Below are 13117 nucleotides of genomic sequence, written 5' to 3'. Positions count from 1 at the left end.
ACGAGAGTTGCAAACAACAGATGAAGAGCAGTCCTTGGCAGATTATATGATCAGGACGCTCAAACTGTGTCAAAGACAAATTTACTGCCGCCTGATCTTTCCTCCTCACAGGTCGACAACCCCATCAATCCAGGAGACTGGGTCTACATCAAGGTCATCAAAAGAAAGAACTGGGCCAGCCCGCGGTGGGAGGGACCGTTCCAAGTTTTGCTTGCTACTCCCACGGCGGTAAAAAATTCTCAACGGCCCAGCTGGATTCACCACAGCCACTGCAAGTTGCAGAGAGTGCTGGACCCCTAATTCGGAGTGGTGGGGAAGGCTGACTACAAAGGGGCCCCATCGTTTAGGGTGAGGCGTCTCAATGTTGGTGAAGAATTCATCGATCCCCACTCCGCTAGGCGAGGGGATGTCCCGGTGTCTCTGCCATCCTAGTAGCAACGGGGCTCCATATGCCAGATGGATCCTCTGCTGCGTTGTGGTTGGAGCGTGCTATGGTCTATTGACTCATCTGAACAGACCAAATGACAATGTTGCCCGTGGTAAACGATGGTCACATGATGAGAACTTTGAAGACTGGTCATGGGACCCCAGAAACCCATACGAAACCAACACTTGGTACCGGTATGTCAGGTTCACTGTGAGAGCTCACACACGGGAGGCGTGCTATGTGTGTTCGAAACTCCCCCCTTCCTCCACGCAAGTTCGCTTGGAGGCCAGAGCAATGAATGTCACTGAAGCAAAATGTATGGCATCCATGGGAGGAGTTGGATATCAGCACCGTGCCGTCACAGTCAAAGATGCCGACCCTTACCGCCCTGGACTTGCTGACGGTGCCTGTGATCAGCTGTTCTGGACAAATCTCAATGTGACTGTTAAAGGACGGACAATACCACAAGTGGCTTACACAGAGAGACCAGCTGGAGTGAATTACACATGTTACATCCAAGGTAACAAGACCCACGTCTGCATTAACGACGACTGCCCTCCAGGAGGAAACTGGATGGGAGCTTTGGACATCACCGATGAGTGTCAAGATAAGAGAGCCATTTCAGGTGGTGAGGGCTCTCCAACCAACATGGCTACACCATCGAACGGAACATACTTCATACAGAATGGCTGGTGGCTTTGTGGTCACAAGGTTTATCCGATGCTGCCCGCCAACTGGACAGGAGTGTGTGCACCAGTGTGGGTGACAGACCACACCTACAGGATACGACATCATCTGCTGACAGGAGCACACAACTCATCTGGACGTCGACGCAGAGCAGTTGCAATCTTTGACCCTCATGACCCTGTCTGGGGTGCGAACGTTCCAGAGGACCATAAAGTGTGGTCTGCCAGAGACAAAGTTGTCCTTGCGCTCTTCCCTCAGATTGGGGTTGGGAAACTATCGCTCTTCATCGAGACACTGAACTATCGTTTTCAATCCTTTGTGAATCTCTCGCTGCAAGTCAACGATGGACAAAATAGAGAGATTCAGGCTATTAGACTGAAGGTCTTGCAAAACAGGATGGTTCTGGACTTGTTGACGGCAGCACAAGGTGGTGTGTGCCACATCATTGGGACTTCCTGTTGCACATACATACCAGGAGAAAATGACACCCACATAAACGACGCCATGAATTCGCTGAAGAACTTACAGCAGGCCATGTCTAAAGACAAGGTCCCACATCAGTTTGATTTCTTTTCATGGCTATTCTCTGGCAACTGGTGGCAACTGCTGTTGAAATTGCTGTCTTCTGTGCTTGTTGTGCTGGTGGTGCTGTGCTCGTTTACGACCTGCGTTATCCCATGTTTGAAGTCTGCTGTGTCGAAGTTTGTGTCCTCTACTGTAGCCCAAGTTCATATACAACTTCTTAGAGATGACGGATGTGATGACGATAATGACACGTGGATTGCGTAGATGCTGCTCTGTTGGGCATGTTTTACAGAAACTTGATGATTTAACCATCGAAAATGCTTCGCAAGTGATGGATACAATGATGTACTGTTTCTGTGTTTTTATTTTTATTTTTTATTGATAGCATTCTGGTCGCCTGTGGCACAGGGGCCGTGTAAGAATTTTCCTGCTAATAACATCTGGCCAGCAGGTTTTTCGCTTACACAATAAGTTTGATCTGGGGTATTGAGGTAATGCCTCATCTTCACTGGAAAGTGTTGCTATCATTGTTTGTTGTTTTTATTTTTACTATTCTTCTTTCTTCATTATACATATATATATATATGTTTTTTCTTGTCTTTGTTGTTTGGGGTGACATAATCATATGATAAAACAGGAGGGAGATGTTAGGGTTTTCCAGGTTATCTTTATCGTAGGATTATGTTGGAATGTAAACTATAATGATTAAATCAATCTTGTCTTGCCCTCACAATGCAGAGTAAGATGAAGTGGTTGCTTCCTCTGCTTGATTGACCAGCTGCAGGGGAAGCAATCAAAGTTGTTCTGTTTCCCACAACAGTGTAAAACACCCCCTGCTCTGATCTTATCAGAGGCCGGGGGTACACCAAACCTGTCCACTCTCACCCCCACTCTGTTCCTCCTAATAAATATGCCCTTGCAGGAAGGAGACTTTTAGATTTCATTCCTGTAGCGAGTGATCTCTCCACCTGCAGGTGTCTAAAAGAACTTGCTTGTCTCCCGTGTGGTTCTTGCAAAATAAGTTGGAGTGAGCAAATCTCTAACAAACTCCACCGGAATCAATCTAATTTCTGTACGACGCCAATCCCTCTCAAGTCACCCGAAGCTCGAGCCGAGTAACTCAATTCGAGGCAAGACTTCGAAGTGACCGTATCGTATTGATGGCTCCCCGCTAGTGTTTGAAGTTCTTATTTTGTTACGGATATTTTTTAGATGTCTTTGTTAAGACCTCAGGGATTTGTTTGTATAGCGCACCCAAGCACTAGTTTTGCCGAAGTAAATGTTGATATGGGTCCGTACCACTTGGTCGCTCATGCAGCGAACCGACCAACTTTTTCATTCGAAAGAGAATCGAATTAATAAAAGTGTGACAATAATAGCATTTAAGAAGAAAATTAATGCACTTTATATCATTAATTCTAACTTCCTATACGTAGATCTAGCACTTAACCGTCGGAGTTCTTCACCCCACTTGATTGCTTTAAAAAAAAATAGCGACTTTCTTAAACCGAATAAAAATGTCGTGCTCTATTTAGATTTACCCAATAATTAATTTGGAAGGCAAGTCTATTTTCTGATCGTGTCCCATTTAACTTTTGACGCGGCCCGACAAATTTAGGAACTGGGCCGCGCCCGACGGACAGTTAAAATACTTTTATCCTCCACCAACTCCAATGATTTATTTTAACCGTCGTCGTTATGTTATTTAAAAAAAAAATGAATTTTCAACCGAATTTACTTTTAACGAAATCCACTCTTCCGTTAAATATTTACGAAAGTTATTTAATCCTCTAACTTGCTCGGAGTTACTTTTTACGCGGCCCGTCAAAAAAGGGGAAGCGGGCCTGAGCCTTTCAAATAGTTAAATAACTTTCCGTTCTACACAAAACCAATAATCTGATTTAAACATCCATCCATCCATCCATTTTCTGAACCGCTTAGTCCCCACGGGGGTCGCGGGCGTGCTGGAGCCTATCCCAGCCGTCATCGGGCAGTAGGCGGGGGACACCCTGAACTGGTTGCCAGCCAATCGCAGGGCACACAGAGACAGACAACCAATCGCACTCACACTCACACCTAGGGACAATTTGGAGTCTTCAATCGGCCTACCAAGCATGTTTTTGGAATGTGGGAGGAAACTGGAGTGCCCGGAGAAAACCCACGCGGGCCCGGGGAGAACATGCAAACTCCACACAGGGAGGGCCGGAGGTGGAATCGAACCCGCACCCTCCTAACTGTGAGGCGGACGTGCTACCCAGTGCGCCACCGAGCCGCCCCTGATTTAAACACTTCCTTTAATTTATTCAGACGAAACAACTTTCGAACGGATCGAAATTCACTCGTGGCTCAGATAACTACGGAAGTTATTTAAGTCTCTAACTTGTTCGGAGTTCCTTTTTACGCGGCCCGTCAAAAAGGGGAAGCGGGCCTGAGCCTTCGGTTGCATATTCAGTACAAATCCGCGCACAACGAAGTAAGTAATATACAAAACACATTTATTGTAGAAACATGGAATAGAATTACAAATCTCAATTACTCCAGAAACTGAACAATTTCACTCACTGTATCAGTGAACGTGTTAATAAAATCATTCAATCCCAGAACAATTCGATTGCAAAACACAGTTCATAAAAAAGGGAAGAGGTAAATACCAGCTGCGTGCTATTTTTGGTGGAAGCAAAGTCGAGTGATCAGTTCGATCTTGCTTCTAAAATCCAAATTAGAGAAACAGGCTGGCCACGAGGAAGCCGGCGGCCCGATGACTATTCCCCCCTCTCGCTAAAATACATAAAAACGGTCATCTTCACCTATTTCTCCTATAAAGTTGTCCAGTCCAATTTTTGGGAGTAAATCCACGTTAATTTCAGTCCAGCGATCCTGCGTCTCACACAAAGATCTTTGGGACTTTTGGAAAAAAAATCTTGAAACTCCTCCGGGCCTCTTCACGTATGAGCGCTCTTTTGGGGGGAAAAAGCCCTGAAGCTGCTCCTGCAGGACCTTTTATAGACCTCTCCGTCCCCCCCCTCCCCTTTCTTTTCTCCTGTACTTTCCCTATAGGGTAAGACTGCCCAGTTTTCCAACGCCTATAGAAGGGACTGGCCAGCTTTCTCACGCCTATAGAGGGAACTGGGCAGTTTTCCCACGCCCATAGAGGGAACTGGCCAGTTTCCCCACGCTTGGTTATCTGTGGCCTTCAGCAGCTGTTTCCGCCCTGACCACGCAGTACTTTCCACCAAATGCACAGCTAGTGGTAAAACCTTTCACTTCCCCTTTTCTTCTCTTTCTGTTACATGAAAATAACTTTTTAAAGTTACGCTTCAATTAACTCTGAAATAAAAATCCAAACCCTTGACCTACTTTTCTAAACAATTTATGTCACGCCACTATTCTCATAGTGGCGGGTCTCTTGATCGAATTGACAAATAATATTGCTTAAAGCGGTTACAGAATACATTTTTAGCCAAGCAAAGAAATCAAAAATAAAAATCACATTTGTGCTTCTCCAAACAATTTATGTCACGCCACTATTCTCATAGTGACGGGTCTCTTGATCGAATTGACAAATAATATTGCTTGAAGCGGTTACAGAATACTTTTTTAGCCAAGCAAAGAAATCAAAAATAAAAATCACATTTGTGCTTCCATGCGTGACTCACACTCTGACACCGTGCTACTCTTTTATTTCTATTTTACCATGTTTAGCTTATTGGCTCCTCTTTTGGTCTCACGTTTTGGTCTGGCGCCATCTTTTGGACAAATTTGGAATTTCAGCTCTGCCAATTTATTCCTGTGAACAATCCATATTCTACCATTTGCACCATCTCTACTCCCATGTTACATGACAGACCGTATGTGACCAAAGGTTTGAGGTCCAACCGAGACTTGAGCTGGGATCACTGGTTTCAGAGTCCAGAGTGTTCAAAGCAGGCTCAATTAACACAATTAGGACAAATTTATTAAAATCAATTCGGACTCACTTACCTTAGATACCTACCTTAGATACCTACCTTGGATACTTACCTCAAATTGGTACCACGCCTCTGGTCCCCGGACCACGCCCACCTAAAAAATTAGAAAAGACAAAAATCAAAAAAATATATACGTAAATACTTACCTGAATAATCCACATACCTGTAGTAAGAAAAATGAGAAACAAAAAAATAAAAAACAAAAATAAAAAACAAAACAAAAAACAAAACAATGAAATATTCAAAATCATAATTCACAATATCAAATCGTAATTGGAACACATTCATTGAGGCTAAAACCAATTTTATTTCCAAAAAAGAAAAAGTCAGAAACAAAAACTAAAATTTGAAATTAGAAACTCTAACCAAACAGAGACTATAAAAGGACGCGCAGCGCAAAAGACACTCAGTGCGTGGAGAGAGAACAAAGAGAAAACAACTCAGCAGCAATTACAAACAGTAGATTTCAGCATCAATTTTATTTTTTGTTTGTTTGTGTGCCAGACCTGAGGAAGGCCCTAGAGGCCGAAACGTTGTCAAGGCACACATACATTATATATTGGCCAAACAAAATCTAACAAAAGAAATTTTATTAAAAACTACTTCATTAAAAACAACCATATTAAAAACAATTTTGTTTGATAAAAACAAGTGTATTACATATATAACAAAGGCGAATTCCAGCCATGTAGCAAGGTTGGACCACGGTCCACTATGGCCGACGCCGTCGCTTTGCTCGTCAGAACCCTGGGCTGGACGCTGGGAGGTGTGCCGGACGGATGGACCGTGCTTTTGCCCCTGCTTCCAACAGGAAGGGGGGCTCCTACTGCAATCAGAACCCTGGGCTGGACGCTGGGAGGTGTGCCGGACGGATGGACCGTGCTTTTGCCCCTGCTTCCAACAGGAAGGGGGGCTCCTACTGCAATCCTGACCCTACCCCCAACCCTAAACCTAACCCTAACCCCAACCCCAACCCTAACCCCAACCCTTACCCCAATCCCAGTCCCTTTTTACGTCCCACCAGGAACAGAACTTCCAACAAGTAGGACAATTAACATAATTAGGACAAATTGGTTTTACTTTATTCAGACCCACTTACATCTAATACCTACCTGGATACTTACCTCCAATTGGAACCACGCGTCTGGTCCCCGGACCACGCCCACCTGAAAAAAGCAGAAAAAAATTGACAAAACGGAATAAAACAAAAATATAAACAAAAGTCACCAAATGTTCTCAATAATATAATTACAAATTTGCAAAAACCCAATATATAATCCACCTACCTATGTACTACTTACCTGTAGTTTGGACCGCAATCCGAGATCCTAGACCACGTCTATTTGAAAAACAAAAAACATCAAAAAACATGAAAAAAAACAATTAAAAAACATTAAAAAACAAAATTAGTATGTTTACATTTCTATAATACCAATTCCAAGTTGACCAAATTATAATTATTTTGTTCAAACCTAATATGAAGGCTAGTTTAATTATGAAAATTAATTGAAAAATGAAAATATAAGCTAAAACACGTTACATTTCTAAAACGAAATTTCGAAAAACAAAAAAGATTTAAAACTTCAACCGAGCTGAGGGTATAAAAGGAATCCGCAAGGCAAAGGGCCTTTAGTGCGAATTTGGACTGCAAGCAAGACACATTGTTGCACCTTACAAAACAAAAATAGTTTTTCATATAATACCTGATGTCAGGTGTGCCAGACCTGATGAAGGCTTTAGATAGCCGAAACGTTGTCAGGGCACGCATTGCATATTGGCCAGAATAAATCAAAAAAGAAACTTTATTTAAAAAAAAAATAACTTTATTAAATATATGACAAAGGCAAATTCTGGATCCACAGCCATGGATCAGGGTTGGACGACGGTCCACTATGGCCGACGCCACCGCGTTGCCCGCCGGAACCGTGAGCTGGGGGCTGATTGGAATCCCGGATGGATGGACCGTGCTTTTGCCTTTCCCTCCTCTAGGAGGGGGGGCTCCCACCGTAACCCTAACCCTAACCCTAACCCTAACCTGACCCCATTTCCCGATAAGACAAAAACGTCAACCTGCAAGTTAAAATTTGAAAATAAACGAGTCAAAATTTGAACGTAAACACAAATTTGAACAATAATTGCAAATAAGCACTATTTGAGACCAAAAGCAGTTAAAAGTAAATACTTACCTCAAATAAAACCACAATACTCACCCAAAACAAAAAAAATGTGCATACCTATCAAATTTGAATGTAAACAATTGCAAATAAGCATTATTTGGGACAAAAAAGCAAAAAAAGCAGTTAAAAGTAAATACTTACCTTAATTAAAACCATAATACTTACCCAAAACAAAAATATACTTACCTATTACGGAGATCACAAATCCACGCCCAATCGGTGCCTGCAAGAAAACAAGTTACTATGCTAAAGAAACAAGCGCAAATCGCTGGCTCCGCCCACTTGGAGGAGTGTATATAAGCACCGTTCGGAGCAGGAGCTCTCAGTCTCGATGCGGCCGTGGAGGAGGAAGCAGCTCCCCATGTGATGAAACTAAACTAAATTTAGATGCAATTCCTGTGTGCCAGACCTGAAGAAGGCACAAAAGATGCCGAAACGTTGTCGATGGCCACACAGATGAACAAAATCTAGCGCAAAATGACGCCGGTACAAAACCAATTGGAAACAAATAGTAATTTACCCACGCTCTACCCAGATAGGAGAGCGCATGGATGCCGCACAGAGCAAGATGCTCTCGCTCCACCCAGATAGGGGAGTCGATGAATTAGGTGCGAGGTACGAATATTTAGTTGAACGCAAGCGCAGCTGTCAATCTTACATGCCAAATCGAGACTCACTTATTAATTATATAACAAAGGCGACCGGATAGGTAAAGTGCAATCAAAAACAATCATACAATAAGCACAAACACATGTTCAAGGTCAAAAACGATCTTTATTAAGCCCTAATTAGTCCTGGCGAGCATGGCGGGTGCGGCCGCAACGGGCAGGATGCTCTGGAGCTGGTTGTGGGGTGCGGGCCAGGATGGTAGGACCGTGCCTTTGTTCCTCTCCTTCGGGGGAGGAACTCTTTACCTAATCCTAACTCGCCTGTGCCACCTCCAGTGCGCCCCCCCACGTTTCCGGTTTCCATCGAGCTCCTGTTACGTCTGTGTGCTGTCCCCTAAACTGGTCCTATCCCAGCCCTAATCCTAACCTATCCCCCATCCTAACCTAACCCCTAACCCTAACCCTAACCCTAACCCTAACCCTAACCTGACCCCATTTCCCGATAAGACAAAAACGTCAACCTGCAAGTTAAAATTTGAAAATAAACAAGTCAAAATTTGAACGTAAACACAAATTTGAACAATAATTGCAAATAAGCACTATTTGAGACCAAAAGGCAGTTAAAAGTAAATACTTACTTCAAATAAAATCACAATACTCACCCAAAACAAAAAAATGTGCATACCTATCAAATTTGAATGTAAACAATTGCAAATAAGCATTATTTGGGACAAAAAAAAGCAAAACAAGCAGTTAAAAGTAAATACTTACCCAAAACAAAAATATACTTACCTAATCCGGAGATCACAAATCCACGCCCAATCGGTGCCTGCAAGAAAACAAGTTACTATGCTAAAGAAACAAGCGCAAATCGCTGGCTCCGCCCACTTGGAGGAGTGTATATAAGCACCGTTCGGAGCAGGAGCTCTCAGTCTCGATGCGGCCGTGGAGGAGGAAGCAGCTCCCCATGTGATGAAACTAAACTAAATTTAGATGCAATTCCTGTGTGCCAGACCTGAAGAAGGCACAAAAGATGCCGAAACGTTGTCGATGGCCACACAGATGAACAAAATTTAGCGCAAAATGACGCCGGTACAAAACCAATTGGAAACAAATAGTAATTTACCCACGCTCTACCCAGATAGGAGAGCGCATGGATGCCGCACAGAGCAAGATGCTCTCGCTCCACCCAGATAGGGGAGTCGATGAATTAGGTGCGAGGTACGAATATTTAGTTGAACGCAAGCGCAGCTGTCAATCTTACATGCCAAATCGAGACTCACTTGTTAATTATATAACAAAGGCGACCGGATAGGTAAAGTGCAATCAAAAACAAGCATACAATAAGCACAAACACGTGTTCAAGGTCAAAAACGATCTTTATTAAGCCCTAAATAGTCCTGGCCAGCATGGCGGGTGCGGCCGCAACGGGCAGGATTCTCTGGAGCTGGTTGTGGGGTGCGGGCCAGGATGGTAGGACCGTGCCTTTGTTCCTCTCCTTCGGGGGAGGAACTCTTTACCTAATACTCACTTATTAATTATATAACAAAGGCGACCGGATAGGTAAAGTGCAATCAAAAACAAGCATACAATAAGCACAAACACGTGTTCAAGGTCAAAAACGATCTTTATTAAGCCCTAATTAGTCCTGACCAGCATGGCGGGTGCGGCCGCAACGGGCAGGATGCTCTGGAGCTGGTTGTGGGGTGCGGGCCAGGATGGTAGGACCGTGCCTTTGTTCCTCTCCTTCGGGGGAGGAACTCTTTACCTAACCCTAACCCCTAACCCTAACCCCTAACCCTAAACCCTAACCCTAACCCAAACCCAAACCCTAACCCTAACCGTTGTCCTCTTCTGCTAGGGAGGGACATCAGTTCCCCGTCCCTGGTAGGGGTTGGACTTCACAATCCAATCCTAACCCTAACCCTAACCGTTGTCCTCTTCTGTTAGGGAGGGACATCAGTTCCCCGTCCCTGGTAGGGGTTGGACTTCACAATCCAATCCTAACCCTAGCCCTAACCCCTAACCCTAACCCCTAACCCTAACCCCTAAACCCTAACCCTAACCCTAACCCGGCTCCCGCGGCACCTCCGCCTCCGCGGACGGTGGGGGGTGGGCCTGCCTACACAGTTAAGAAGTTGCTGGACGTGCGCCGGAAGGGCCGAGGCTGGCAATTCCTGGTGGACTGGGAGGGTTACGGGCCAGAGGAGCGGCAATGGGTGCCGCGTAGCTATATCCTGGATCCCGGGCTATTGGATGACTTTTATGCGGCTCACCCCGATGCTCCGGGTCCGTCTGGGATCCGGCCCTAGGGGGGGGGGTTATGTTATGCTGTCATGTGTCGTCCGGATCACTTCCTGTTTTATTGTGTGATTTTCCTCTCGTTCCAGTCAGTGTGTCCTTCCCCTGTGCGTCCGGTCACGTGAAGCCCTGATTCCAAGTGTGTGCACCTGCGTCAATGACCAACTGTCTTCACCTGTGTTCCCCTCCTGTGTCCATATAACCCGCGTCTTTCCCCGTATCCAGTGCCAGTGCGTCTTGCCTTGTCAGAACACTAGCGATCACGAAACCCTCGAGTTCCACGTAGAAGCCTTGTTTGAGCAAACTTGATCACCGATGTTAACTTGGTTACATCGCTACCTTGTTTTTGTATTTCCCTCGGTTCGAGGCGCTTTGATTTCCCCTTTTTCTCCCTCGGTTCGAGGCGCCTTGGTTTTCCTTTTTTTCCCTCCTAGTGAGGTGTTTTTTGTTCGACTGTCAGTGGAGACAATAAAAGCCTTTTTGGACATTGAACTCTCTGCATTCGAGTCCTCTCCCTGCTCTGCGCCTGACATGGTGCCCCCCAAAATAAAAAGATGTCGGCATAACGGGTTTTTTCAACCTTGTATTCAAACACAAACACATTTGGTATATTAACACCATCAACTACAAGCCAACAAACACAAAATTAAAACATCAATGTTAGCATAACGTGTGTCGGCTGGCAATGGCATAGCAGTAATGCTGTCTGTCACTCACTCACTCACTCACTCACTCACTCACTCACTCACTCACTCACTCACTCGTGAAGACCAATCAGCAGCGCCAGCGAGTGTTAGATGGAGGAGGGACTTTACGAGTCAGTGACGTAACTTCCCGTTCACGAACGAGCCGGGGATTGCATTTCCCATTCACCAAAGAACGAATCTGCGAGTGAACGAATCAGTGAGTGATTTGCATTTCCAGTTCATCGCGAGAGCGGATCAGTGAGGGAACGAATCCTGACTTTCCCGTTCGCGAACGGGTCAATGAGTGAACTGCCTTCCTGTGCATCAACGGATCAGTCGGTGAACGTGTAATTAGTAATTAATTAGTCAGTCAAAAATACATGTTTGTTTTGCGTTTCAATTCATCATCATCGGCGGTCACTCGGGACGAGTATGACTGTCTTCTTCTCTGGGTCATCTACTTGTGGGTCCGCAGGTGGGCGTAGAGGCCGATCCGGGATCCACATATTTTTCTGCACTGTGGCCAGGGGAAAGTCGTGGTGGGTTGTGGTCGTGCTGGAGCCTGTTTTTGTCTTTCCTTACGGCGTTGTGGTTTGGTTTCTGCGACACGGCGGAGTTCCTTTTCGTGATGTGCTGCACCTTCTTGCACCGCTGCCCTCCAGCAGTTCCTGTTCAAGGTGATGCGCTCCCAGTCCTGAGATGTTATTTGGAATTTCTTGAGATTGGACTTGAGGTTGTCCTTGAAACGTTTCTTTTGCCCGCCCGGGGCTCGCGGACCTCTCTTCAGCTGGGAGTATAACATCTGTTTGGGGAGGCGGGTGTCAGCCATGCGGATGAGATGTCCTGTCCATCGGAGTTGGTGCTGCATTATTAAGGTGGTGATGCTCGGTATCCTGGCTTCCTCCAGAACGCTGATGTTTGTGTGTCTGTCCTCCCATTTGATCCTGAGTATTTTCCTCAAGGTTCTCTGGTGTTGTTGTTCAAGAGCTCTTAGTAGGTGCCTGCTGTAGGTTGTCCATGATTCTGCCCCATAAAGTAAGGTGGGGAGAACCACAGCTTTGTAAACCAGGAGCTTGGTGTCAACCCGGAGGTCTCTGTCTTTAAAGACTCTTTTCCGGAGTCTGGCATGCGCTCCACTGGCACAGCTCAGGCAATGCTTGACCTCAGAGTCAATGTCCGCTTTGGAGGAGAGAAGGCTGCCGAGGTAGGGGAAGTGGTGAACATATTCAAGTGCAATGTTATCCACATTTGTGATGGGCGGAGTAGATGGCTGGTTGGGTGGGGGTTGATGTAGCACCTAGGTCTTCTTGATGTTCACGGTCAGACCCAGGGCTCTGTATGCCTTAGCAAAGGAGTTCAGGATGCCCTGGAGGTCTTCTGCAGAGTGTGCTGCAATGGCATTATCGTCTGCATACTGGAGCTCCATGACCGTGGTGGTTCTGATCTTGGTTTTGGCTTTGAACCTGTTAGGGTTGAAGAGCCTGCCATCAGTTCTGTACCAAATCGGGATTCCGTGTGGTAGTTCTTCATCGATGAGGTGGAGTATGGCGGCAATGAAGACAGAGAACAGGGTGGGTGCAACGATGCATCCCTGTTTGACCCCTGTCTCTCCAGTGAAAGGCTCAGACAAGGAGCTGTTGTTGAGCACTGTGGCTGCCATTCCGTCATGTAATAATTGCAGTATTCTGACGTATTTATCCGGGCAACCATACCTCAGAAGGATGCTCCATAGGGCCTG

Source organism: Syngnathus scovelli, unplaced genomic scaffold (assembly GCF_024217435.2).
Source record: "Syngnathus scovelli strain Florida unplaced genomic scaffold, RoL_Ssco_1.2 HiC_scaffold_48, whole genome shotgun sequence".
NCBI classification, from domain to species: domain Eukaryota; kingdom Metazoa; phylum Chordata; class Actinopteri; order Syngnathiformes; family Syngnathidae; genus Syngnathus; species Syngnathus scovelli.
The sequence above is the reverse complement of the archived record's forward strand: the minus strand, read 5'-3'. Positions refer to the sequence as shown.